We start from the raw sequence: 26,074 nt of genomic DNA on the forward strand, positions 1-26,074 counted from the left end.
CTTGCGGGGAAGCAATCACACGCCACTGTGTCTTCTCGGGATGGAGGAGAAATTCTCTGTAGAGATCCACACGGGCGTGCGGAAATTACCCACGCTCGTGTGTTTATGGGAGTGTCATCCATAGGGGCGAGTCCACGCCCCTGTGTCTTCTCAGGATAAATTTGTAAGTCTCTGCAGGAAAACGCATGACCATATGTAAATTCCACACGAGCGTGGACTATCACAAGGTCGATCACAGGGGTGAGTCCATGCCCCTCTGTCCCCTCTGGATGAGCAATGAACGAAAACGCACACCCGTGCGGAAATTCCACACTGGCGTGTGTTTTCTCTGGACACGTCAAAAACACTGCAGGCTCTACAAAAAATTCATGAGCATATAAATAAACTCCAAGCCTACCTTACAAAGCAACTTTACCCAGATAAAACACTAAAAATAAGCTCAAATGACCAAAATTCTCCGCTAAAACACAGTAAAGCACACGATTTCATAAAAATTAACAAGAAAAATCACAGCAGAAGAATTTAAAAATCAAGACACCAACACTCAAGCTTATTCATGCAAACTCTAATATAAGAACTAGGAAAATAGTAAAAACTTTGGTTGCCTCCTAAGTAGCGCTTGTTTAATGTTACTAAGCTTGACATACCTTGTCTTACCTCACGGGGGCTCATAGATGAAGGTTGCCGTCTTACACATAACTTGAAAGCATAATGAGCAAAGCCTCTTGAAGGTAGAGGGGGAGTTATCGGGCTTGGTATTGCCTAGCAAAGGTTCATCCAACTTATTCGGTTCGTGCACATCTCCAACATGCTTGGGAAATTTTTTGTGGCGTATCCTCGCCCGCTTCATCTTCTAGAGCACTTTCTTCATGATCCCCGGAGTAGATGGTACCTTCTTCTCTAGACCAAGTGCCATTACTTCTTCATTAACCTCATCTTGGTCTAGCAACCCTTCGTACTGGTCCGGATTGAACATTTCCTAGAAATATTCATCAATTATCTCATCAGTAGTTTTGAGAAAATAGAGAGTATCATCAAAGTCAAGAGAATACCGCATGGCATCGGCGAGGTGTTATGTGAGCATAACATCTCCAACGCTTAGTGTCAACTCCCCTCTGTCCATGTCAATCAATGTCTTGGAAGTGCGCAAGAATGGCCTCCAAAGTATCAAAGGAACATCAACATCCTCATCGACGTCCAATACCATGAAGTCTATAGGAAATATATACTTGTCGACTTTGACAAGCACGCCTTCAATGATGCTCCTCGGATGTCTCATTGTTTGGTCCACTAATTGTAATGTCATCCGAGTGGGCCTAGGCTCTCTCAAGCCAAACTTCTTAAAGAAAGTATATGGCATGACGTTGATACTAGCCCAGAGTCTTCCAATGCCATTTCTTCACCCATATTACCAATGTTGTACAGAATGATAAAGCTTCTGGTGTTTGCATATTATGGTGCAAGAGGCATCTAAGATCACCGATGCACTATCCTCCAACTTTCTCTTGTTGGTCAATAAATCTTTCAAGAATTTAGCATACCAAGGCATTTGAGACAATGCCTCCACAAAAGGAACGTTGATGTGCAATTGGTTAAATAGACCGAAGAACTTCTTGTATTTCTCATCATTTTGGTCGTTCTTCAATCTGGATGGGTAAGGAATTCTCAGCTTGTAGGGTGGGGATGCCACCTCCTTCTCCTTGTTCGCTGTCTCCACAACCTCCACGACCTCGGGTGCTTCAATGTTGGTCTTCTCACTAGGAGGTCTATCTTCAACTTCACGACCACTTCTCAAAGTGATCACCTTCACTTGTTCTTTAGATTAGTCTCGGTGTTGCTAGGTAGACTCCCTTGAGGCCTCTCTGATAGAGACTTCGCAATTTGCCCCACTTGGTTCTCTAGATTGTGTAATGAAGCAGTGGGGTTGCAAAGTGTAGCTCTGACCAACTGAAATTGATTGTTCGATGTTTGCACAAATCTGGTCAAAGCTTTCTCTAAATCGCTCATCTGGTTCTCCAAACCTGAAACACGATTCTCTATGGTTGGCGATGGTTGTTGTTGGAAACTCAGGGGTACTATGGCCTTCTGCTGCCCTTGGTTGTTACTCCACAAAAAGTTGGGGTGGCTATTTCAACTGGGATTGTAAGTATTGCTATATGGGTTACCTTGGTTCCTTATGGCATTACTTACATAATCAACTTTCTCAATTGAAGATTCATCTCCAATAGAAATAGGGCAATCGGTTGGAGTATGTCCTCCCTCAAAACCTATGCAAGTAGTAACGGCCGCCAATCTATTAGAAGTTAGAAGATCTAACTTCTTGTTCAATGATTCCACTTGGGCCGCTAAGGAAGTGACTGCATCTATTTCGTGAAGTCCGGTGACCTTTTTCCTTTCTCGCGCATTAAACTGATAACTGTTCATGGCCATGTCTTCTTCTAATTGTCAGGCTTCTTCCTGGGTTTTACTCCCCATTGTACCTCCTATGGCGGAATCTAGCAATTGCCTTCTACTCAGATTCAACCCATTATAGAAAGTTTGAATGATCATCCATTCGTAAAATCTGTATTGTGGCCACCTCCGCAAGTGATCCTTGAAGCACTCCCATGTCTCAAACATTAATTCCAATTCCATCTGCACAAACAATGATATCTTATTGCGTAGGTTGACCGACTTCCCCTGAGAAAAGTATCTAGCAAGAAAAGCTTCGACCATCTTATTCCAAGTCGTGATGGATGCTTTTAGCAAGGAAGAAAGCTACTGCTTGGCTCTTCCATTGAGAGAGAATGGGAAAGCCCTCAATCTAATAGCATTAACTGATACACCATTAATCTTCAACATATGACAAACTTCCAAGAAGTTCTCTATATGGTTCTTTGGATCCTCATCAACTAAACCATTGAACTGCACTGACTGCTGAATCATTTGGATAAACGCCGGCTTTAGCTCAAAGTTCAGAGCTGTAATCGGGGAATAATAATACTTAAATTGCTACTTAACCAAGTGAAAATAAACAATGATTGTGTTGATAAGATGTAGTGTAGACAAGAATAAAAAAAACAAGAAAAAGATGCACAAGTAAATGAGAGATAAGGCAATCGATATAAATGGGGTAATCAGATATTCTTCTGCCTAGGACAATCATTTCAAGTGCAGAACCAACTATTATACTTCCTAATTAATACATTAATGAGTCATGGAAATCCTTTAATACACGGTCCCAAATCTAAGATCGACCGTGACTAACTTTATACGATGTACCGGTGGAGAAATCGAACAATTTTAACACCTCTCACTTGTATATAATTGCATGGAGTTCTAGGGATTCCAAGTGATAAGCCCTCTTCCTAGATGTAGAACAAACCCTTTATTCCAGGTGAGAGGTCCCTAGTCACAATTAAGCCCTAGGTACTAAAATCACTTCAACGCTTCACTCCGCTGCCTTTGCAACTAAGCCCCAGTGGAAGGTCATCCCTTATTCCGTTCACTCTACTATGACTGCAAAGAACTCAAGGAAATAGAGGTAGGATAAATCACATCGAAGGGGAAATGTGACACTCCGCTACCTCTCGACTCACCCTCTCAAGCATCTCCAATCTAGCTTTGTCTAACTCTCGTGGTGTGTTACTCACTCACAACAGTTACCAAAGTGAACTCTCAACCCTAGTGTCACTCTAGGGAGCATTCAATCAATCAAACATTCAAGATTTGAACACAATTAAAACATCAATTAAGGAAAGCATAATAAAAGGTTTAATGAAACAAATACATCCTAGTGTTCACAAATCCAATTACCCACTAGGGGTTTAGCTATCCATGGAACTAGTTACAATCAACAATGAAATTGAATGTAAAAATAAGTAATCTACAAAAAAAACCCCTCGGTAGTCATGTCATTTGCCTTGTGAATTGGCCTCGTCTCCTCCAAAGGTCCCCTTGTCAGGCCTAGGGCACACCTCATCGAATAGGTTCTGACTAAAGCTCCCCCAATAACCTTCATCCAAGTGGAGCATGATATTGAAGCTGTAGAACCTCTCCAAAACCCTGCCAATAGCTCCCAAAACCCTAGCCACCGCCCTCTTGAAAGTTGGTGAAAAGATGGAGAAAGGAATGCTGAAATCGGGCTGAAAATCGGCTTTTAAAGGGCTGGAATCGGGCATCCACACGCCCCTGTGAGTGCCCCTGTGGATTTCTCGCATGGGCATGGGTAATTTTCACACACCCGTGTGGATTCTCTGAAATTCAATTTCTCGGCCGACTGTAAACAGTACCTGCTACAGTATCAGCTCGAAACACTCTAGAATCCATGTTTTCATGGAGGTAATGTAAACAGACACACGTTTATGTCATACATCGTTTTGCTTCTTCAAAAAAAGACCTCATTGGTGAAGCTCTTGCTATCAATTGCTTCTGCTACAATGATTTGTGCCCCTCCAAATCATTGTACTGTCTTGAATAGAAGGAGGTTGGCACACATTCTCGCATCTTGAACCCAACTTATGTTCAAGTTTTATCCCTCTCATTTTTTTTTCCAAATAGTGCGTTCACGACCTGTATTGGCTTCTTTCTTTAACATTCGGCTTCACAAACCTATTAGCATGAAAGTAACACAAATGCATAGGTATTAGTACTAAAACCTAATAAATGTAATGCTCAACATAAGGAAAGAATACTTTGCATTCTTATCACACAAGCACTTATCACAAGGCTACTCCATAACACAATCGACATGAATACCGAGGGGTTTTTCCTATGGATTACTTATTTTTACATTCGATTTCATTATTGATTGTATCTTGTCCATGGAGAGCTAAACTCCCTAGTGGGTACTTGGATTTTGTAAACCCTAGGATGTTATTGTTTCTTTGACCTTTTATTATGGTTTCCTTAATTGATCTTTTAATTGAGTTTCGATCTTGAATACTTATTGAATGATTTCTCCCATAGAGTAACACTAGGGTTGAGAGTTCATCTTGGTAACCTTTGTGGATGGGTGACACGCCACGAGGGTTAGACAAAGTTAGATTGGAGAGGGTTAAGAGGGTGAGTTGAGAGGTAGCGGAGCGTCCCCTTTCCAATCCGGTGTGATTTATCCTATCTCCAATTCTTAGAGTTCTTTGTGGTTTGACAAGATCCCCTTGCGTATATCCAGCAAGTGCACGGGTTTGTTGAAGTAATAATCCCGGGTGAGCGGGTATCGAATCCACAGGGAGTAGGGAGTAAAGACACTTAATTCGATTCTTAGCTATGTGGAATATCAACAATGATACGTGTGACAATGATTCAATTCAACAATGATAAGAGAGTAAAAGTAAGGAGGAGGTAAGGCAATCGATAAAGATGGGGTACTCGGATGATGCTTCACCTAGGATAATCGTTTCAAGTGCAAGAACTCTCTATTATGCTTCCCAATCAATGCAATGGTGAGTCGTGGAAATCCTTACATACATAGTCCCAAATCTAAGGTCAACTATGCCTAAATCTATTCATGTCCCGGAGGAGAGATTAAATAACCTCTCAACCTCTCACTCGAATAAAGTTGCAATAACCTCTCAATCTCTTCCTAATTATAGACCTAACCCTTTGGTCCACGTTGAAGGTCCATACCCACAATTAAGCCCTAGATACTAAGATCCCGTCAACGCTTCACTCCGTTGCACGCGCAACTAAGCCCCAGCGGAGATTCATCCCTTAGACCATTCACTCTATTATGGCTGCAAAGAACTCGAGAAACGGAGGTAGAATCTATCACGTCGAAGTGGAAAGGGGGCGCTCCTGTACCTCTCGACTCACCCTCTCAACCCTCTCTAACCTAGCTTTGTCTAACGCTCGTGGTGTGGCACTCACTCACAAGTTACCAATAAGAACTCTCAACCCTAGTGTCACTCTAGGGGAAATGTTCATACAATCAAGAATTCAATGTTGGAACTTACAATAAACATCAATTTATTAAAAGCATAATAAAGAAGTTCAATGAAACGAATACATCCTAGGGTTCACAATCACCCAATTACCCACTAGGGGTTTAGCTCTCCATGGAGCTAAGTACAATCAAAGAAATCGAATGTAAAAGAAATGAATCCACAAAGAAACCTCCTCGATGGTCGTGTCGATGGTCTTGTGGAGAGTCCTCAACTCCTCGCAAGGGATCCTTTGTCTGGCCTAGGATACACCTCGCCGGATCGATGCCGACGAAAGCTCTCCCAATAACCTTCTTCCAAATGACGCGCGATATCGGAGCCATAGAACCTCTCCATAACCCTAGACAATACTCCTCAAAACCCTAGCCGAAGCCCTCTCTCAAGTTGAGGAAAAGATGGAGAAAAGAATATCAAAATCAGGGCTGAATCAGCTTTATATAGGGCTGGAATCGGGCTACTCCACGGGCGTGGACGGTACACGTGCCCGTGCGGAATTTCCACATGGGAGTGGATAATTTCCACACGCCCGTGTGGATTCTCAGTTTCTCTGATTTCTCGGTCGGCTGTGAACAGTGCTGCAACAGTACATGCTACAGTCTTCGACCTGAATAACTTCCCAATTCCATATTTTCATCGGGGTAACGCAAACGGGCACACATTTACGTCGTGAATCACTAGCTTCTTCAATGATATACATGTTGGTTTAGCTCTCGTTCTTATGTGCATAAATCGGAATGCTCGAGTGTGACTGCCTTTGTGACCTTCCAAATGGATGTTCTCACTCGAATGCAAGAAGGTTGGCACACACTCTACCATCTCACACCTGACCTATGTCTTTGCGTTTGAACCTTAGCAAGATTTCCTCCAAAATAGGTGCATTATGATCCACATTGGCCTATTTCCTTCATACTCGGCCTCACAACCCTACCTGCATAAAAGTAACATAAAAACACACATATTAGTGTAAAACCCTGAGAAAAGTAATGCTCAACATAAGGAATGAACACTTTGCACTCATATCGCACAAGTACTTATCAAACTCCCCCACACTTAAGCTTTTGCTTGTCCTCAAGCAAACATTAAAACATTTTGTGCATCAATGAAGAAAATATTGAAAGTGCTTGGCCTTAGGTTCACCGAGGCATACAAAGAAAGTATTCTACAAGTAAGGAAATTTTCAACACTAAATACAAAAAATCAATGCTCTAGCTAAAAACTTCAATAAAAAAGGACAACAAACCCAAATTTCGTGTATGTGTGTGAACTCATTCAAAACAACCCAAAGTATACTCCTCAAAGTTCTAAGTACAAGGGACTTATTTATCTACAAAAGTGACAAAAATTTTAAAAGATGGTAGTAGCTTCACACATCCTCTAAGGTAGCCCTTTCTAAAGCGGCCGCTAAGGTGGCTTTCACACTTTCGAGGTCTTAGCTCTTTCTACCCGAGTGGTAGCTTTCACTCATCCTATGAGATAGCTCTTTCTCTCATTAGGGCATAACTAGTATCCGACTTGTGAGAGTAGCTTCATACTTCATAGGTGGTAGCTCTTTCCACCCAACAAATACAAATAAACAATAAAACTATTTTGTTCCTTCTTTTCATTTTCATTTTTTTTTTTGAATTTAGCAAAAGAAGTAAACCTAACTAGTCCCTTTAACATCGAACATGAGTTTCCAACAGAGTTCAGAGAGTGCGTAGTGAACTAAGTGTAAATCGGGCAAAAATTCCTAAAAATTCAAGCAAGAACTAGAGTATGAAAACATTCAATGTTAACAATTCTCCTAGACTTAAGAATACAATCATTGCAACTAAGGTGAACCGCCATTGGCTATGAGAGAATATATCAATCAAGAACAATAGAAAAGATGTGCGCATTATGAAACTCCCCCCACACACACACACTTAAGTTGTACATTGTACTCAATGTACACATGCAAGCTCACTCAAAATATATCATTCAAAAATAGATGTGGGAGAAGCAATCAAAATAATACTCCCCTGACTCCTAGTGTTGTGTTTGATGAAGTTAATTCATTGGGAGTAGTGTTCCAACGGGTTGTGAAGCTCACACGGCCAAGAGCCGAAGCACCTTGGTCGTGCCCGTGACTAAGTCTCAATTCCCAAGATGACAAGACCATCTGCACAAATACACGAGGGGGTTCAGTGAAGCTCAAGAAAAACAAAAATAACTCGAGTGTATAAAAGACGAAGCAATGAATACAACTCGGTAAATGCAACATAACATAAACTCAGAAGGAAAAATTCTTTCTGAGTGAACAAGTCTAAAAACAAGAAAATAGAATAAATTAAAATGCACGAAAGTAAAAGAAAAAGTCAAGTGTCGGAGTCGCTCTCGGGCTCCTGTGCTGTTGTTGCTGCTGAAGTGGATGTACATGGTGGGTCCACCGGTGCAGGAGTCGAGGATGGAGGTGCTGGAGAAACTGATGGGGCCTGAAGGGTCCTCGGCTACAAGACAAATGATCAGGTAACATCTCGCTCTAGGATCTGCTGTAATATGTTGAAACGTGCCATGAACTCTGTATACTGAGTGGCCTGCGTAGCCCGAATCTCGACAATCTCTGCTCGAGCCTCAGCCACCCCTGTCCGTATCACTCCCAAGGTGCTCTCGAGCCTCTTAAAACGATCATGATCTCGAGATGGTGGAAAAATACGCACGGGGGGTGGTTCCCCAGCTTCATCTTCAAATGGTATGTTCAGCACATAAACACCATTTGAATATTTTCAGATCAACCCCATGAACCTCATTGTCTCTAACCCAAGTGGTGCTGGTATTATCGTTTTCTCGGTTCCCCTGATTTTTTCTCGCAAACCCATCCCCACAATGAGTCTGGTAATATATGGACCCGAGAAGATGACACCCAATTGAGGATATTGTCCTTGATGCTTCAAATACTCCGCTAAAATGTGTCCCAGATGGACCGGTTCATTCCGAACCGGTCGAGATAAACATGAGGCCTTAGACACTACTGGTTCATAACGCCCCTTTCCACATAATAATGAATATGCCTCAATGGGAGATAAACCCGTCATGTCAATTGGGAGATTCTCATACTCCTCAGTTTCAGTATATTCTTCATCATATAGACCAAATCTAGTGGAAAACTGTGTGACACTCATACTATGATGCTGCCCAAAAGCTCTAAACTGAATCGCGTCAACACTATCAAAATGAGCATAAGAGTGGTCGAACTCAAACGAAGCAAGTACCTCCAAAGTGAGTGTGCGGATAGCAGGGTCATGAATGTTCAGTAACTTGTGCCAGTTACCTACCAATAATAATTTCTCGACCTCGTCATCCATATCATCCGGTAGTTGCACCTTCCTAAGTAACCCAACATCCGGAATTCGCATTTGACCAAACTTAAGCTTCTCTAACCGCTCAAACCGAGTTGATGCGCAGGGAGTGTGAATTCCATAACTTCTGGCTCAGGGGCAGGCTTTCGAGGCTGTTTAGCAACTGCTTTCTTCGATTTGGTAGCCATACCTGCATGTATTAGAAAAGGAAAATCAATCAGTTCCATTCAGGCTGCAGAAAAATAAGAAAACATGGTCGTGCGGAAATTCCGCACGCCCGTGCGCTTCCACGAGGCGTGGAAACCTCACGGCCCTTGTAGCCAATCTCCATGCCACCTCTCTATCTCACTTCTTTATCGTCTTAAAAACAAATCATAACTAGTTTAGGAAGAAAACGATGTGTATTGACCATTTCAATCGCAAGTAATCAGTTAGGTTCAAACGAAATCGAGGAAGAGAGAAAATCAAGGCTTACTGATGAGCTACACTTAAACACCCTTACAATCCACACAGTGCTCAATCAATCAACTCAAAGACGATAGTAGCAGGGGACAAGAATGTCAGAAAAATGCTCTTTGGGCAGCTTAGGTTTATTTGAGGGGAAGGGTGTGACTCTTGTATTGGGAGAGCGGATGGTCCTTTAAATCCTGGAGATCCATACGTGTGTGCGGGAGTGGTCCACGCCCGTGCGCCCTCAAATGAAGGGTTCACAGGGATGGACACACGCCCTTGTGGCCTTGCTGGATATCCGAGAAAAATGTATACACGTCCGTGCAGAAATTCCGCACAGGCGTGGACTTACACATGCCCAACTCATAGGGGCAGCCGCACGCCCCTGTGTTTTCTCGGGATGGAGGGAACACCCTGCAGAGTTTCGCACGGGCGTGCGGAAATTACCCACGCCCATGTGTGTTTCACAAGGTTGCCCACAGGGGCGATTCCATGCCCCTGTGTGCTCTCGGGAAAATCTGCCCAACTTTGCAGGAATTCACACGCCCGTGCGGAAATCACCAACGGGCATGCGACAGTCGCATGGTCATCCACAGGGCAGCCGCACGCCCCTGTGCATTCTCTGGATGAGCTCGCAGTATACACCCACGGGCGTGCAAAAATTCCACACGCCCGTGTGTTTTCTCTAGGTGACTTAGAAAAACCTGCAGGCTCTGCAGAAATATTATAAACATGTTTGCGCACTCAGAGGCTGCCCTATTATGCAAAATTTACCAGATAAAAACATGAAATAGAACTCAAACGACCAAACTTCGCCAATTCTTCACCAAACATACGATGAATAATAAAAACCCACAATAAAATCGCAGCACAAGCACTTAAAAATCGAGACACCAACATTTAACAATTTATTCATGCAAACAAACTAAACTAAGAAGATAGAAAAATAGTAAACACTTGGGTTGCCTCCCAAGAAGCGCTTGTTTAACGTCACTAAGCTTGACGTACCTTACCTTACATCATGAGGGTTCATGGAGGAAAAATACTTCTCTATTGTCACTGCAAATTTCTCCGCCATGGTATGGTTTCAGCCTATGTCCATTCACCTTGAATGTGTCCTTCTCTTGATGACTAATCTCAATGGCTCCATGAGGTGAAACTTCGGTTATGGTATACGGACCAGACCACCATGATTTAAGTTTCCCCGGGAATAAACGTAGACGGGAGTTGAATAGTAGCACCTGATCGCCGACTTTGAAGTCTTTCGGGATTTTAATATGCTTGTCATGGCACTTCCGAATTCTTTCCTTATATATCCTTGCATTCTCATATGCCTTCACCCTCCATTCATCTAGATCATTGAGATGTAATATTCGTTGCTCTCCAGATTTGCGCAAGTCGGAATTCATCACTTTAATTGCCCAATACGCTTTGTGCTCTAACTCCACCGGTAAATGGCAAGATTTTCCATACACTAGATTATAGGGAGTGGTCCCTATTGGTGTTTTGTATGCTGTTCTATGAGCCCAAAGCATGTCGTCCAACCTTTCAGACCAATCTCGTTTACCTTGTTCCACTGTTTTAGTTAAGATTCTCTTGAGCTCTCTGTTTGTAACCTCCACTTGCCCACTCGTTTGCGGATGGTAAGGTGTCGCAAGACGATGATGAACCCCATAACGCTTTAACACTTTCGCCAATTGTGTGTTACAAAAATGTGTTCCCTGATCGCTAATGATAATTCTTGGAGTTCCGAATCGAGAAAATAACTTCTTAAGAAATTTCACCACAGTTCTTGCATCATTAGTTGGAAGAGCCTGGGCTTCCACCGACTTGGAAACATAGTCAACTGCTACCAAAATGTATTGATTGCCATTGGACTTTGGAAATGGTGCCATGAAATCAATTCCCCATACATCAAACACCTCGCAAAATTGCATAGGATTTTGAGGCATCTCATCCCTTCGTGATAAGTTTCCAGCCCTTTGACAACTATCACATCGTAAAATGAATTGATGAACATCTTGGAGTAAAAGTCGGCCCGATGAGAACCCAATGACTAGAACCTTCTCTGCGGTTTGACTTGAGCGCATAGTGCCCCCACTGGGCACGAGTGACAATGCGCAATGATGTTCCACCCTTCCTCCCTAGAAACACACATTCGCACCACCTGATCTGCACAGATACGGAACATGTACGGATCTTCCCGGAAAAAAATTCTTAAGGTCATCGAAAAAAATTTCTTCTTACATTGAAAGCTTAAGCCCCTGCCTCAATACCTTTCTCGACGGATAGTTTGCAAAATCCGCAAACCATGGGGTATCTTCTGATTCTGATTCCTATACCGCATCAGGTGTTCTTGGGGAAGAAATCATTAACTTCCTTGCTTGCCGGTTCTTGCCCCCCACAACCCTCTAATCTCGACAAATGATCGACAACCACATTCTCTGTCCCCTTTTAATCTTTGATATCCATATCGAGTTCTTGCAACAACAATATCCACCGAATCAAGCTCAGCTTCGCATCTGCCTTGTTCATGAGATAACGGAGTGCAGAATGATCTGTGAACACGGTGACATTAGATAGGATGAGATATGGTCTAAATTTATCAAAAGCATACACTACTGCTAATAATTCCTTTTCAGTAGTGGTGTAATTCTCTTGTGCACTTGTGAGAGTCTTGCTACCATAATAGATCGTTTGAAATTGCTTATTTCTTCTCTGACCTAAAACCGCTCCCACTGCATAATCACTAGCATCACACATTACTTCGAATGGCTCATCCCACTTCGGTGTTGTTAGGATTGGTGCTTGCACTAACTTCTCTTTCAATACATTGAATGCATTCAGACAGTCGTTTCTGAAGTCAAAAGGGGTATCTGCAGAAGTTTGGTCAACGGTTGGGGGATTTTCAAAAAGTCCTTAATAAATCTTCTGTAAAAACCTGCATGACAAAAGAAACTGCGGATCCCTTTTACATTCGTAGGTGGTGGAAGCTTGTCAATTATCTCAATCTTATGTCCAAGGACAATGCCTTCTTGTACCATAAAGTGACACTTCTCCCAGTTAAGAACGAGATTCGTCTCTTCACATCTCACTAATACTCTTTCCAAATTGTTTAAGCAAGCATCGAAAAGAGTCCCCGAACAACGAAAAAAATCATCCATGAAAACTTCCATAATATCTTGAGAAAGTCATCAAAAAAATTTCCGTCATCTGATTTGAAATGTTGCAAGGGCGTTACACAACCCGAAAGGCATTCTTCTATAAGCAAAAGGTACCATAAGGGCAAGTAAATGTGGTTTTCTCCTGATCTTACGGGGCTATTGGAATTTGAAAGTATCGACATGCCATTAAGGAAGCAGATAGAAATGATGCCCCGCTAGTCGCTCCAACATTTGGTCGATGAATGGCAAAGGAAAGTGATCTTTCGAGTGGCGTCATTTAGTCTTCTATAAACAATGCGAGACTCGCTAACGATGGCTTGTCCTCGTGGGGATTAACTCATTCTTTTCATTCCTCACTCTGTTATTCCTCCTTTTTTCGGGACAACTTAGGTCAGACTCACCCACTTGCTGTCGGATATGGGGTAGATGATTCCTGCATCCAAAAGTTTTATTACCTCCGCCTTAACAACCTCCTTCATATTCGGGTTCAATCTTTCTTTGAGGTTGGATCACGAGTTTATAGTCATCCTTCATTAGGATCTTATGAGTGCGAGAATGATGGATTTATACCCATAATGTCGGAGATCTTCCATGCGATGGCTGATTTGTGCTTTTTTCGACATGCTAACAAGCTTATCCTTTTTGCTCCGTGAGATAAGTTCGGCGCCACGATTACGGGGAGTTTAGAGTTCTCCATTAGGAATGCATATTCCAAATGTCTTTGGAAGAGTTTTAAGCTTAAGTTCTGGTGGTTCGACAATTGATGGCCACAAGCTACCCTCCTTCAATTTATCAATCTCCTCGAAATCATTCGTCTCATGTTCACGGTTACTCTCATCCTTTTCCACCTGGAAATCTATTTCTTTACAATCTGCAATGGATATCAACGTGTCCATTCCACAGAATTCCAAATTTGAAATAGCAACTCCAACTGAAAAGAGTTCTTGCTTCTGATCTTGATAGGAAGAATCAAACCTAGCAAGGATTCTTTCTACACTCTCCTCTAACTGGTCACTCATTAACACAGAAGTGGATTCCTCAAACTCCTTTATCACATTATCTAATTCACACCTTTGCCCTTGAATCCTGGTGATGTACTTGACATGGTCCCCTTGCGTATATCCCGCAAGTGCACGGGTTTGTCGAAGTAATAATCCCGGGTGAGCGGGGTCGAATCCACAGGGAGTAGGGAGTAAAGACACTTAATTTGATTCTTACCTATGTGGAGTATCAACAATGATAAGTGTGATAATGATTCAATTCTCAACAATTAAAATCAACAAGTAAGAGAGCAAAAGTAAGGAGGAGGTAAGGCAATCGATAAAGATGGGGTACTCGGATGATACTTCACCTAGGATAATCGCTTCAAGTGCAAGAACTCTCTATTATACTTCCTAATCAATGCAATGGTGAGTCGTGGAAATCCTTACATACATAGTCCCAAATCTAAGGTAAACTATGCCTAACTCTATTCATGTCCCGGAGGAGAGATTAAATAACCTCTCAACCTCGCACTCTAATAAAGTTGCAATGAGCTCTAGTTGCAATGTGTCACTCACTCACAAGGTTACCAACAAGAACCCTTAACCCTAGTGTCACTCTAGGGGAAATGTTCATACAATCAAGCATTCAAGGTTGGAACTCACAATAAACATCAATTTATTGAAAGCATAATAAAGAAGTTCAATGAAACGAATACATCCTAGGGTTCACAATCACCCAAGTACCCACTAGGGGTTTAGCTCTCCATGGAGCTAAGTACAATCAAAGGAATCGAATGTAAGAGCACTGAATCCATAATGAAACCCCCTCGATGGTCGTGTCGATGGTCTTGTGGAGAGTCCTCTACTCGTCGCAAGGGATCCTTTGTCCGGCCTAGGATACGACTCACCCGGATCGATGCCGAGCGAGCTCTCCCAATAACCTTCTTCCAAACGACACGCGATGTTGGAGCCGTAGAACCTCTCCAAAACCCTAGCCAATACCCCTCAAAACCCTAGCCGAAGCCCTCTCTCAAGTTGGGGAAAAGATGGAGAAAAGAATACCAAAATCGGTCTTTGAATCGGCTTTAAATAGAGTTTGGAATCGGGCGACTACACGTGCGTGGATGCTCCAAGCGCCGCGTGCGGGAATTTCTCCACAGGCGTGGGTAATTTCCCACGCCCTGGTGTGGATTCTCTGGCATCATTTTCGGCCGGTGTGAGCGATGGCTGATTACGTGTTTGCTACAGTACTTTGCAATAGTGCCTGCTGCAGTACTATGCCAAAAATACTCCCGAATCCAATTTTCATAGAGGCAACATAAGCGGGCTGCACGTTTATGCCGTGGATCACTTCGTCTTCAATGGCGAGATAAGTTGATGGAGATCTTGTTCTATGTGCATAAGTCAGAATGCTTGAGTGTGACTGCCCTTGTGCCCCTCAAATGGTTGTGCAAACTCAAATCACGGGGAGGTTGGCGCACACTCTAGCATCTCGCACCGACTTATATCTTGCGTTTGAACCTTAGCAAGATTTTCTCCAAAATCGGTGCATTGTGATCCACATTGGCTTCTTTCCTTCATAATTGGTTTCACAACCCTACCTGCATAAAAGTAACATAAAAAAACACATATTAATGTAAAAACCCGAGAAAAGTAATGCTCAACATAAGCAAAGAATGCTTCGCATTCATATCACACAAGCACTTATCAAACTCCCCACATAGCTTTTTGCTTGTCCTCAAGCAAAAATTAAACGATACATGCATCAATGAAGAAAATATTTAAAGTGCTTGGCCTTTGGTTCACCAAAGTATACAAAGAGAGCATTCTACAAGTAAGGGATATTTCAACATTAAAAACAAAAAATCAAAACTCTAGCTAAAAACTTGAATAAAAAGACAACAAACCCGAAATCGGGTATACGTGTGTGAACTCACTCAAAACAATCCAAGGTATACTCCTCAAAATTCTAAGTACAAGGGACTTATTTATCTACAAAAGTGACAACAATTTCAAAGATGGTAGTAGCTTCACACATCCTCTAAGGTAGCCCTTTCCAAAGCGGCCGCTAAGGTGGCTTTCACACTTTCGGTGGTAGCTCTTTCTACGGAGTGGTAGCTTTCACTCATCCTATGAGATAGCTCTTTCTCTCATTAGGGCATAGCTAGTATCCGACTTATGAGAGTAGCTTCATACTTCATAGGTGGTAGCTCTTTCCACCCAACAAGCACAATAAAACTATTTTTGTTTCTTTTTTTCTTTGGATTTTTCCTAGAATTTGCACAAGAAACAACTATAACTAGTCCCTTTAACATCAAACTTAAGTTTCCAATAGAGTTTAAAGAGTGAGTAGTGTAACAAGTATAAATCGGTTAAAAAAATTCAGTAGAAATTCAAGCAAGAACTAGAGCATGAAAACATTCAATGTTAGAAATTCTCCTAAACTCAAAGAATACAATGCTTGCAACTAAAGGTGAACCGCCATTGGCTATGTGAGCATATAACAATCAAGAACAATAGAAAAGATGTGTGCACTATGAAACTCCCCCCCACACTTAAGTTGTATGTTGTCCTCAATGTACACATGCAAGCCCACTCATAATGTATATCAATGAAGAATATATGTGGGGAAGCAATAAAAAAACAATACTCACGATTCCTAGTGTTGTATTTGATGGAGCAAAGTCCTTGGGCGTAATGTTCCAACGGGTTGTGAAAGCTCACACGGGCAAGTACCAAAAGCAACTTGGCCATGCCCATGACAAAGTCTCAATTCACATGATGACAAGACCATCGCACACATACGAGGGGGTTCAGTGATGCACAATAAAACAAAAACAACTCGAGTATACAAAAGATAGAACAATGAATACAACTCGAGACAACAAAATGAAAATAAACTTAGAAGGAAAATCCTTTCTGAGTATATAAATCCAAAATAAAATGCAAAAAAATAAAAATGCAAAAAAATAAGAACAAAGAAGGTAAAGACATCTCAAGTATCGAGTGTCAATAGCTAGTACATCTGTTTCCTTTCTTTGGTGAAGATATGTCTGGTGTTGTAAAAATAAATGAAGATTTGCAAAAAGAAAAGAAAGAGAAGCTTACCAACAAAATAAGATTTGCAAGGATATGTTCTCAAAAACATATGAGGGTGAAAAAGATAAAGAAACCGAAAAGATTTTAAAAAGAAAACCTACGTTTCTAGCATATACAGTAAATCCACAGGGCGTGTGGAAAATTACCCATGCCCAGTGTTCACGACTCCCGAGACGGGGCCTTGCGACCACAGTGAACTCTCCATGCAGCAGAAAATTCTCTAAGACCCACGCCCGTGCAAAAATTGCACCGCAGTGGACATTCTGAGCCCCAACTCACAGGGGCAAATGCACGCCCCTGTGTCTTCTCGGGATGGAGAGATCCTCTGCGAGATTCGCAGGCGTGTGAAAAATTACCCATGCCCGTGCGATTTTCACAAGGTCACCCACAGGCGAGTCCACACCGCATGTGCTCTCGGGATAAATCGCTCAACTGCGGGGAATTCCAAGCCCGTGCAAAAAAATTACCCTGCAGGCGTGCGTCGGTCGCATGGTCATCCACGAGGCGGCAGCGCACTGTGCCTTCTCTGGATGAGCTCACGGTACACCCACGGGCGTGCGGAAATTCCCACCGCCCGTGTGTTTTCTCTGGATGACTTGAAAAACACTGCGGGAGCTCGCAAAAAAATTTTTTAACATGTTTACACACTCAGAGCCTACCCTAATATGTATGTTTTACCGTTGAAAAAAACATGAGAAATAGCTCAAACGACCAAAACTTCACCAAAACACATGAAAGCACAAGATAACACCAACGGTCCACAAGAAAAGCATAGCAATGGCATATAAGAATCAAAACACCAACACTCAAGCTCTTATTCATGCAAACACTAAACTAAAAACTAGGAAAACATTAATTGCTTGGGTTGCCTCCCAAGAAGCGCTTGTTTTACATCACTAAGCTTGACGTACCTCTTCTTTACCTTATGGAGGCTTGAAAAGAGTATATTCCTCCCGACTAGACATTGCATAGCTACTTCCCTTAAACCAAAAATTTGCTTGCCGGGGTGGAATATTTGCTGGAGAGTCCAACCATCTTACCTTTGGCCTCCAAGGAAACAATTTAGGTTGGGAATTGTCCAAGCTTAGCACAGGTGGGTCATTGGATGGCTTCAATCTCCTACCCACATCTTCTTCCAAACCCAAAATCTCTTTCTTGCAATTTATGAGTTGATTAATCCCAAAGAGAGATGTTTGCTCCATTACCTTAGGATTTGCGTCATCTTCCCTTTCAACTTGAAAGCAATATGTCTTCACCAACTCTCCTTGCACCATTTTTTGCTCACAAACATACTGTCCACTCAAACAATTATCACATTGGATGAACAGTTCTTCTTGTACCCTCTCAATCTCGACAACATCATACTCGTTCTGCCCCACTTCTTCATTGTCATTCACTACCACATCTTCTCTATAAGGAACTTGACTTACTTGCTTAAATACTTGTTGTTCCCTGGAGAGTGTGTCAAGTATCCCTCCTAGTTGATGCTCAAGGTTTTTATAGGAGGCATCATGACATCTTCGTGTGGTCTCCATATTTTGGACGCAAACATCGGATGCTTCAATAAAGTTAGCTAATTCTCTTTGTAACTGAAATGCATCCACTCCGAGTATCTCACCCATTTGACATTCCTCTTGAGCTGCCTCTTAATGTTGTTCAACATTATCCCACAATACGTTTGGGTAGCCCACTTCAATTTGGATAATATGCGTTGTAACATGGAATATTTTGTTGTCGTGAAGTAATAATTCTATCAACTTTTTTACTGAGAGCTTTGACCTGCAAATATAGAGCAACGACTGGGTCAATCATCATTTAAAATCCTTGCAAGAAAAAGTAAAACATGACAAAAGTAAACAAATGAGAATGATGGAAGAATAAGAAAGTGTGAAATAATTTATTTATTTAGAACAAATCGAAACGGTGATAGAGAAGAGATGTGAAATAGAATGAAGGGTAAATAGCTAAAGAAAAACAAAGTGCAAAAGTATCTCTAAACGCCTACTCCCCGGCAATGGCGCCAAAAAAACTTGACAAGGTCCACTTGCGTGTGTATCCCGCAAGTGCACGGGTTTGTCGAAGTAATAATCCCGAGATGAGCAGGGTCGAATCCACAGGGAGTAGGGAGTAAAGACACTTAATTCGATTCTTAGCTATGTGGAATATCAACAATGATAAGTGTGACAATGATTCAATTCTCAACAATTAAAAGCAACAAGTAAGAGAGCAAAAGTAAGGAGGAGGTAAGGCAATCGATAAAAGATAGGGTACTCGGATGATGCTTCACCTAGGATAATCGTTTCAAGTGCAAGAACTCTATATTATGCTTCCCAATCAATGCGATGGTGAGTCGTGGAAATCCTTACATACATAGTCCCAAATCTAAGGTCAACTATACCTAACTCTATTCATGTCCCGGAGGAGAGAATAAATAACCTCTCAACCTCGCTTTACTCGAATAAAGTTGCAATGAGCTCTAGAGATTCCGGTGATAAATCTCTTCCTAATTATAGACCTAACCCTTTGGTCCAGCGGAAGGTCCCGAACCACAATTAAGCCCTAGATACTAAGATCCCCTCAACGCTTCACTCCATTGCACGCGCAACTAAGCCCCAGCGGAGATTCATTCCTTAGACCATTCACTCTATTATGGCCGTAAAAAACTAGAGGAACGGAGGTACAATCTATCACGTCGGTGGGGAAAGGGGACGCTCCTGTACCTCTCGACTCACCCTCTCAACCCTCTCCAACCAAGCTTTTGTCTAACGCTCGTGGTGTGTCACTCACTCACAAGGTTACCAACAAGAACTCTCAACCCTAGTGTCACTCTAGGGGAAATGTTCATACAATCAAGCATTCAAGGTTGGAACTAACAATAACCATCAATTTATTGAAAGCATAATAAAGAAGTTCAATAAAACGAATACATCCTATGGTTCACAATCACCCAAGTACCCACTAGGGGTTTAGCTCTCCATGGAGCTAAGTACAATCAAAGAAATCGAATGTAAAAGCAATAAATCCATAAAGAAACCCCCTCGATGGTCGTGTTGATGGTCTTGTGGAGAGTCATCTACTCGTTGCAAGGGATCCTTTGTCCGGCCTAGGATACACCTCGCCGGATCGATGCCGACGAAAGCTCTCCCAATAACCTTCTTCCAAATGACGCGCGATGTCAGAGCCGTAGAACCTCTCCAAAACCCTAGCCAATATCCCTCAAAACCCTAGCCGAAGCCCTCTCTCAAGTTGGGTAAAAGATGGAGAAAAGAATACCAAAATCGGGGCTGAATCGGCTTTAAATAGGGCTGGAATCGGCCGACTCCACGGGCGTGGACGGTACACGCGCCTGTGCGGAATTTCCACATGGGCGTGGATAATTTCCACACGCCCATGTGGATTCTCTGTTTCTCTGATTTCTCGGCCGATCGTGAGCAGATCTGCTACGATGACATGCTACATTATTGCTACATTTTTACTCTCTGAGTCTTCGACTGAATAACTTCCCACTTCCATATTTTTCATCGGGAGTACGCAAATGGGCTACGCTTTACGTCGTGAATCACTTGCTTCTTCAATGATATACATGTTGGTGGAGCTCTCGTTCTTATGTGCATATATCGGAATGCTCGAGTGTGACTACCTTTGTGCCCCTCCAAATGGATGTGCTCACTCGAATGCAAGGAGGTTGGCACACACTCTAGCATCTCACACCGACCCTATGTCTTCGTGTTTGAACCTTAGCAAGATTTCCTCCAAAATAGGTGCATTATGATCCACATTGGCCTATTTCCTTCATACTCGGCCTCACAACCCCTACCTACATAAAAAGTAACATAAAAAAACATACATATTAGTGTAAAAACTTGAGAAAAGTAATGCTCAACATAAGGAATGAACACTTCGCATTCATATCGCACAAGTACTTATCATGGTTACAATAGAGTGAAGAACTAAAGGATGAACTCCGCTGGGGCTTAGTTGCGCGAGCAACAGAGTGAAGCGCTGAAGTGACTTAAGTTTCAGGGGCTTAATTGTGACTAGGGGTCTTTCTCCTGGACCAAAGGGTTTGATCTACACATAGGACTAGGGTTTATCACTCAGAATCCCTAGAACTCCTTGTAACTTTACACAGTGTGAGGTGTTGAGACTAACCAATTTCTCCCCCGAGACAAAGTGTAGAGTTAGTCACGGTTGACCTTAGGTTTAGGACTGTGTGCTTTAGGATTTTCACGATTCATTAAACATTAGTTAGGAAGTATAATAGTATGTCTTGCACTTGAAACATTAGTCCTAGGGGGAGCATTGTCCGAGTACCCCACTTCTATCGATTACCTTTCCTCTCACTTACTTGTGCCTCTCATTCTTGTTTTTTTATTTCTCTTTATATCACATATTATCAACATAATCGTTATTCATCTTCACTTGGTTAAGTAGCAATTTTAGTATTTTTATTCCCTACTCCCTGTGGATACAATACTGATAAGTGCTTGTGTGATAAGAATACGAAGTGTTGTTTCCTTTTGATGAGCATTACTTTTCAGGAGTTTTAACGCTAATATGTGTGTATTTATATTGCTTTCATGCAGATAGGGTTGTGAGGCCGAATATTTGAGAAAGAAGCCAATGTGGAATGTAAATACATCATTTGGATGAAATCTTGAGAAGATTCAAACGCGAAGACATAAGTCGGGTTCGAAATGCGGGAATGTGTGCCAACCTCCTCGTATTCAAGATAGCACAATGACTGGGAGGGACACAAGAGCAGTCACATTCAAGCATTCTTGCTTGTGCATGTATAGCAAGATCTCCAGCAACATGTCTGATATTGAAGAAGCAAAATGATTCATGACGTAAACGTGTGCCCGTTTGTGTTACCTCGATGAAAGCATGGATTCGAGAGAGTTTCTGGCAAGTACTGTAGCAGTATACTGTAACAAAATACTATAATATTTCACAATAGCAGCTACTCTTCACAGCCGGCCGAAACTGAGCAAAACAAAGAATCCACATGGGCGTGTGGAAATTCCACAGGCCCGTGTGAAAAATCCACAAGGGCGCTCACATGGGCTTGTGGATTCCCGATTCTAGCCCTATTTAAGGCCGATTTCTGCTCCGATTTCAGAATTCTTTTCTCCATCATTTCTCTAACTTAAGAGAGGGCTACAGCTAGGGTTTGGAGAGGTATTGGTAAAAGATTTGGAGAAGTTCTATGGCTCCAACATTGCACTCCGTTTGGAAGAAGATTAGTGGGAGAGTTTTCATCGGCACCGATCCGGTGAGGTATATCCTAGGCCGGACAAAGGGACCCTTGGATGAGGAGAGGACTCTCCACAAGACCATCACGACAACTATCGAGGGGGTTTTCTATGGATTCTTTGCTTTTACATTTGATTTCATTGATTGTAATTAGCTCCATTGAGAGCTAAAGCCCATAGTGGGTACTTGGGATATTTGTGAACCCTAGCATGTATTTGTTTCATTGAAATTTTTTATTATACTTTCAATTAATTGATGCTTTATTTGAGTTTCAATCTTGAATGCTTGACTGTATGAATACTCCCTTAGAGTGACACTAGGGTTGAGAGTTCTTATTGGTAACCCTTGTGAGTGAGTGACACACCACGAGAGTTAGACAAAGCTAGATTAGAGAGGGTTGAGATGGTGAGTCGAGAGATAGTGGAGCGTCCACTTTCCCCTCCGGAGTGATTTATTCTACCTCCATTTCCTCATGTTCTTTGCAGTCATAGTAGAGTGAATAGGCTAAAGGATGACCTTCTGTTGGGCCTTAGTTGCGGGTGCAATGGAGTGAAGCGTTGAAATGATTTTAGCACCTAGGGCTTAAGTGTGGCTAGGGACCTTCCACCTGAACAAAAGGGTTAGGTCTACATCTAGGAAGAGGGTTTATCACTTGGAATCCCTAGAAATCATTGCAATTCTATACGAGTGTGAGGTTGAGAGGTTATTTAATTTCTCCTCCAGGACATGCATAGAGTTAGGTATGGTTGACCTTAGGTTTGGGACCATGTATTTAAGGATCTCTATGACTCATTATTGCATCAGTTAGGAAGTATAATAGAGGGTAATTGCACTTGAAACGATTATTCGTGCCGGAGCAGTATCCGGGTACCCCATTTATATCGATTGTCTTACCTTCTACTTTACTTGTGCTCTCCTTCTTGTTCTTTTTTTTGGTTATTTCACATCTTGTCACACATATCACTGTTCATCTTTCACTTAGTTAAGAAACAATGTAAGTGTTTTTATTTCCTACTCCTGTGGATACCATACCACACTCATCTGGGATTTTATTACTTCGACAAACCCATGCACTTGTGGGATATATGCAAGGGGCGTTATCAAGTTTTTGGCACCGTTGCCACGGAGTATGCATTTAGAGATACTTTGCATTTTGTTTTCTTAGCTATCCATTCATTCATTCTATTTTACATATTCTTTTATATCATCATTCTGATTTTCTTTTTCTTTTATTTTGGTGCAGCTCCAGGTTATAACCCGAGGGAACCCCTCAATATTGATTAAAGGATATCCCAAGCTTGAATGTACACTAAGAAGAAAAGGGAAAGAACCTGTGCAAGAACCATCTAATCTAGGTGATTTGGAAGTAGAAGAATCTGAAAACATGATAGAACAGAATGAGTAACAGCGGACATTACCTGACTATGTCAGATCTTCAGTATTGGGGACACAATCGAGTATTGTGCGTCCCCCGATTACAACTCAGAACTTCAAATTAATGCCGGCATTCAATTTTTCGGTTGAAGAGAAGGAGGTGGCACCCTCATCATTCAAGCAAAGAATCCCTTATCCCTCTAGGTTAAAGAATGGCCAAAGGCATGCACTGTACAAGAAGTTCCTAAGTTTGTTCAAACAACTCCAAGTCAATATTCCTTTTGTTGAGGTATTGGCTAAAATGCCTAAGTATGCAAAATTCTTGAAGGACTTGTTGACTAACAAGAGGAAGTTGGAGGAGAGTGCTTCAGTGATCCTAGATGCTTCTTACTCGGCTGTGTTACAAAAGAACATGGCGAACAAGAAGAAAGACCGGGGAAGCTTTATCATTCTATGTAATATTAGCAATTAGAGTGAAGAAATGACATCGGCAGACTCAGGGGCTAGTATCAACGTCATGCCATACACCTTCTTTGAGAAGCTAGGCTTGGGCGAGCCTAGACCCACTCGGATTACTTTGCAATTGGCGGATCGAACGGTGAGACATTCGAGGGATATCATTAAAGACGTGCTAGACATCGGTGAGGATGGGGATGCACCTTTAATACTTTGGAGACCGTTCTTGCGGACTTCCAAGGCATTGATTGACATGGACTGCGGGGAGCTAACATTGAGAGTTGGAGATGACAAGCTCACATACCGCCTTGCTGAAGCTATGTGGCATTCTCTTGATTTTGATGATGCTTTGTATTTTCTGGACACTACTGATGAGATTATTGATGAATACATGCAGGAAATGTTTAATCCGGATCCGTATTAGGGTTTGTTCGACCAAGAGGTAAAAAATGAGGAAGCTATGATGCTTGGTTCGACTGAAGAAGTACCATCTACTCTAGGGATCCTAAAGAAAATGCTCCAGAAGATAAAGAGGGTGAAGAGATTCTACCGGAAATGCTCCAAGGCTATTGGAGACGCGCGTGAACTGAACAAATTGCATGCACCATTGATAGGTGGTCCCAAGCCCGATAACTCCCCCTCTACCTTCAAGAGGCTTTGCTCTTCATGCTTTCATGCTATGGGTAAGAGGGCGATCTTCATTCATGAACACCCTTGAGGTAAGACGAGGTATGTCAAGCTTAGTAATGTAAAACAAGCGCTTCTTGGGAGGCAACCCTAAGTTTTTATTATTTTCTTAGCTAGTAGTTTAGTGTTTGCACGAATAAAGTGTTGAGTGTTGGTGTCTTGATTTTTAGATGATTTTTCTGTGTTTTATTGTGGGTTTTTTTAATGTCATCGTGTGTTTTCATGTGGATTTGGTGAAGTTTAGGTCGTTTGAGCTTATTTTTCATGTTTTGTCTGGTTAAAGTTGCCTTATAAAGTAGGCTCTGGGTGTATAATTATGTTTAGAAATTTTCTGCAGTGCTGGTAAAGTTTTTCTAAGTGTCCAGAGAAAACACACGCCCGTGTGGAATTTCCACACTGGCGTGCATTTTTGTTCATAGCTCATCCAGAGATGGCATAGGGGCGTGGACTCGCCCCTGTGAGCGACCTTGTTATGGTCCACGGCCATGGGTAATTTACGCACGAGCATGTGTTTTCCTGCAGAGACTTAGCAAATTATCCTGAGAGCACAAAGGGGCGTGGACTCGCCCATGTGGGCGAACCTGTAACAAACGCATGGGCGTGGGTATTTTCCACACGCCCATGCGGGTCACTGCAGAAGAGCTCTCTCCATCCGGAGAAGACACAGGGGCATGCGCGTGCCCCTGTGAGTTGGGCCTGTGGATGTCGACGCCCGTGCGGAATTTCCGCACGGGCGTGTGAAATACTTAGCGATTTTTTCTCGCATGGACAAAGAAGCCACAAGGCATGCAGCTACCCATATGGGTCGGGTGTACGGGTGTGTATATTTTCCACACACCCGTGCGAGAGCATTCAGAGACAGTGAGGGTTTTCTTGATAGCGCACAAGGGTGTGCACCTGTCCCAGTGAAGCTCTCCTGTGGAGGCGCACCACCGTGGGTAATTTCCTCACATTCTCTAGTCGTCTGAGAGTACTCTCACAACTTTTACAAACCTTGTAGTGCTGATTTGGAGCGGTTTTTGTTTAGTTTTCTGGCCGATTCATGTTTTTCCCATTTCACATCATTGGTAAGCCCAATTTTTTGTTTTCTTCGTCAATTCTTGATTTTAATCGATGAAACTAGTGAATAATGCTTCGTTTCTGCAATTAGAATGATTATGCATGTTTAGAACGAAGTTAGAAGCAATTTAACGGTGTATTTTTTTGGATTTTTTAGGCTCGGCCATGCATTTTTCACGCCCCGTGGATCCACACAGGCGTACGGAAATTCCACACGACCGTGTGTATTTCTGCAACATTACTTAATTAACTAGTTTGATCAATTTTCTTTGAAGTTTTGTAGATTATGCACCTTGGTCTAAGAAGCA

The 26,074-nt window shown here is 42.2% G+C and overlaps 1 non-coding gene across 1 annotated transcript; it reads left to right on the forward strand.

The window, feature by feature from the left end:
• Positions 1-2,560: 2,560 nt before the first annotated feature.
• On the forward strand, positions 2,561-2,667 carry LOC120252615. Its single transcript, XR_005534072.1, has one exon. It is a non-coding gene; the product is annotated as a small nucleolar RNA R71 (small nucleolar RNA).
• The last annotated feature ends 23,407 nt before the right edge of the window (positions 2,668-26,074 follow it).

This window comes from Dioscorea cayenensis, chromosome 21, assembly GCF_009730915.1.
Source record: "Dioscorea cayenensis subsp. rotundata cultivar TDr96_F1 chromosome 21, TDr96_F1_v2_PseudoChromosome.rev07_lg8_w22 25.fasta, whole genome shotgun sequence".
Taxonomy (NCBI): domain Eukaryota; kingdom Viridiplantae; phylum Streptophyta; class Magnoliopsida; order Dioscoreales; family Dioscoreaceae; genus Dioscorea; species Dioscorea cayenensis.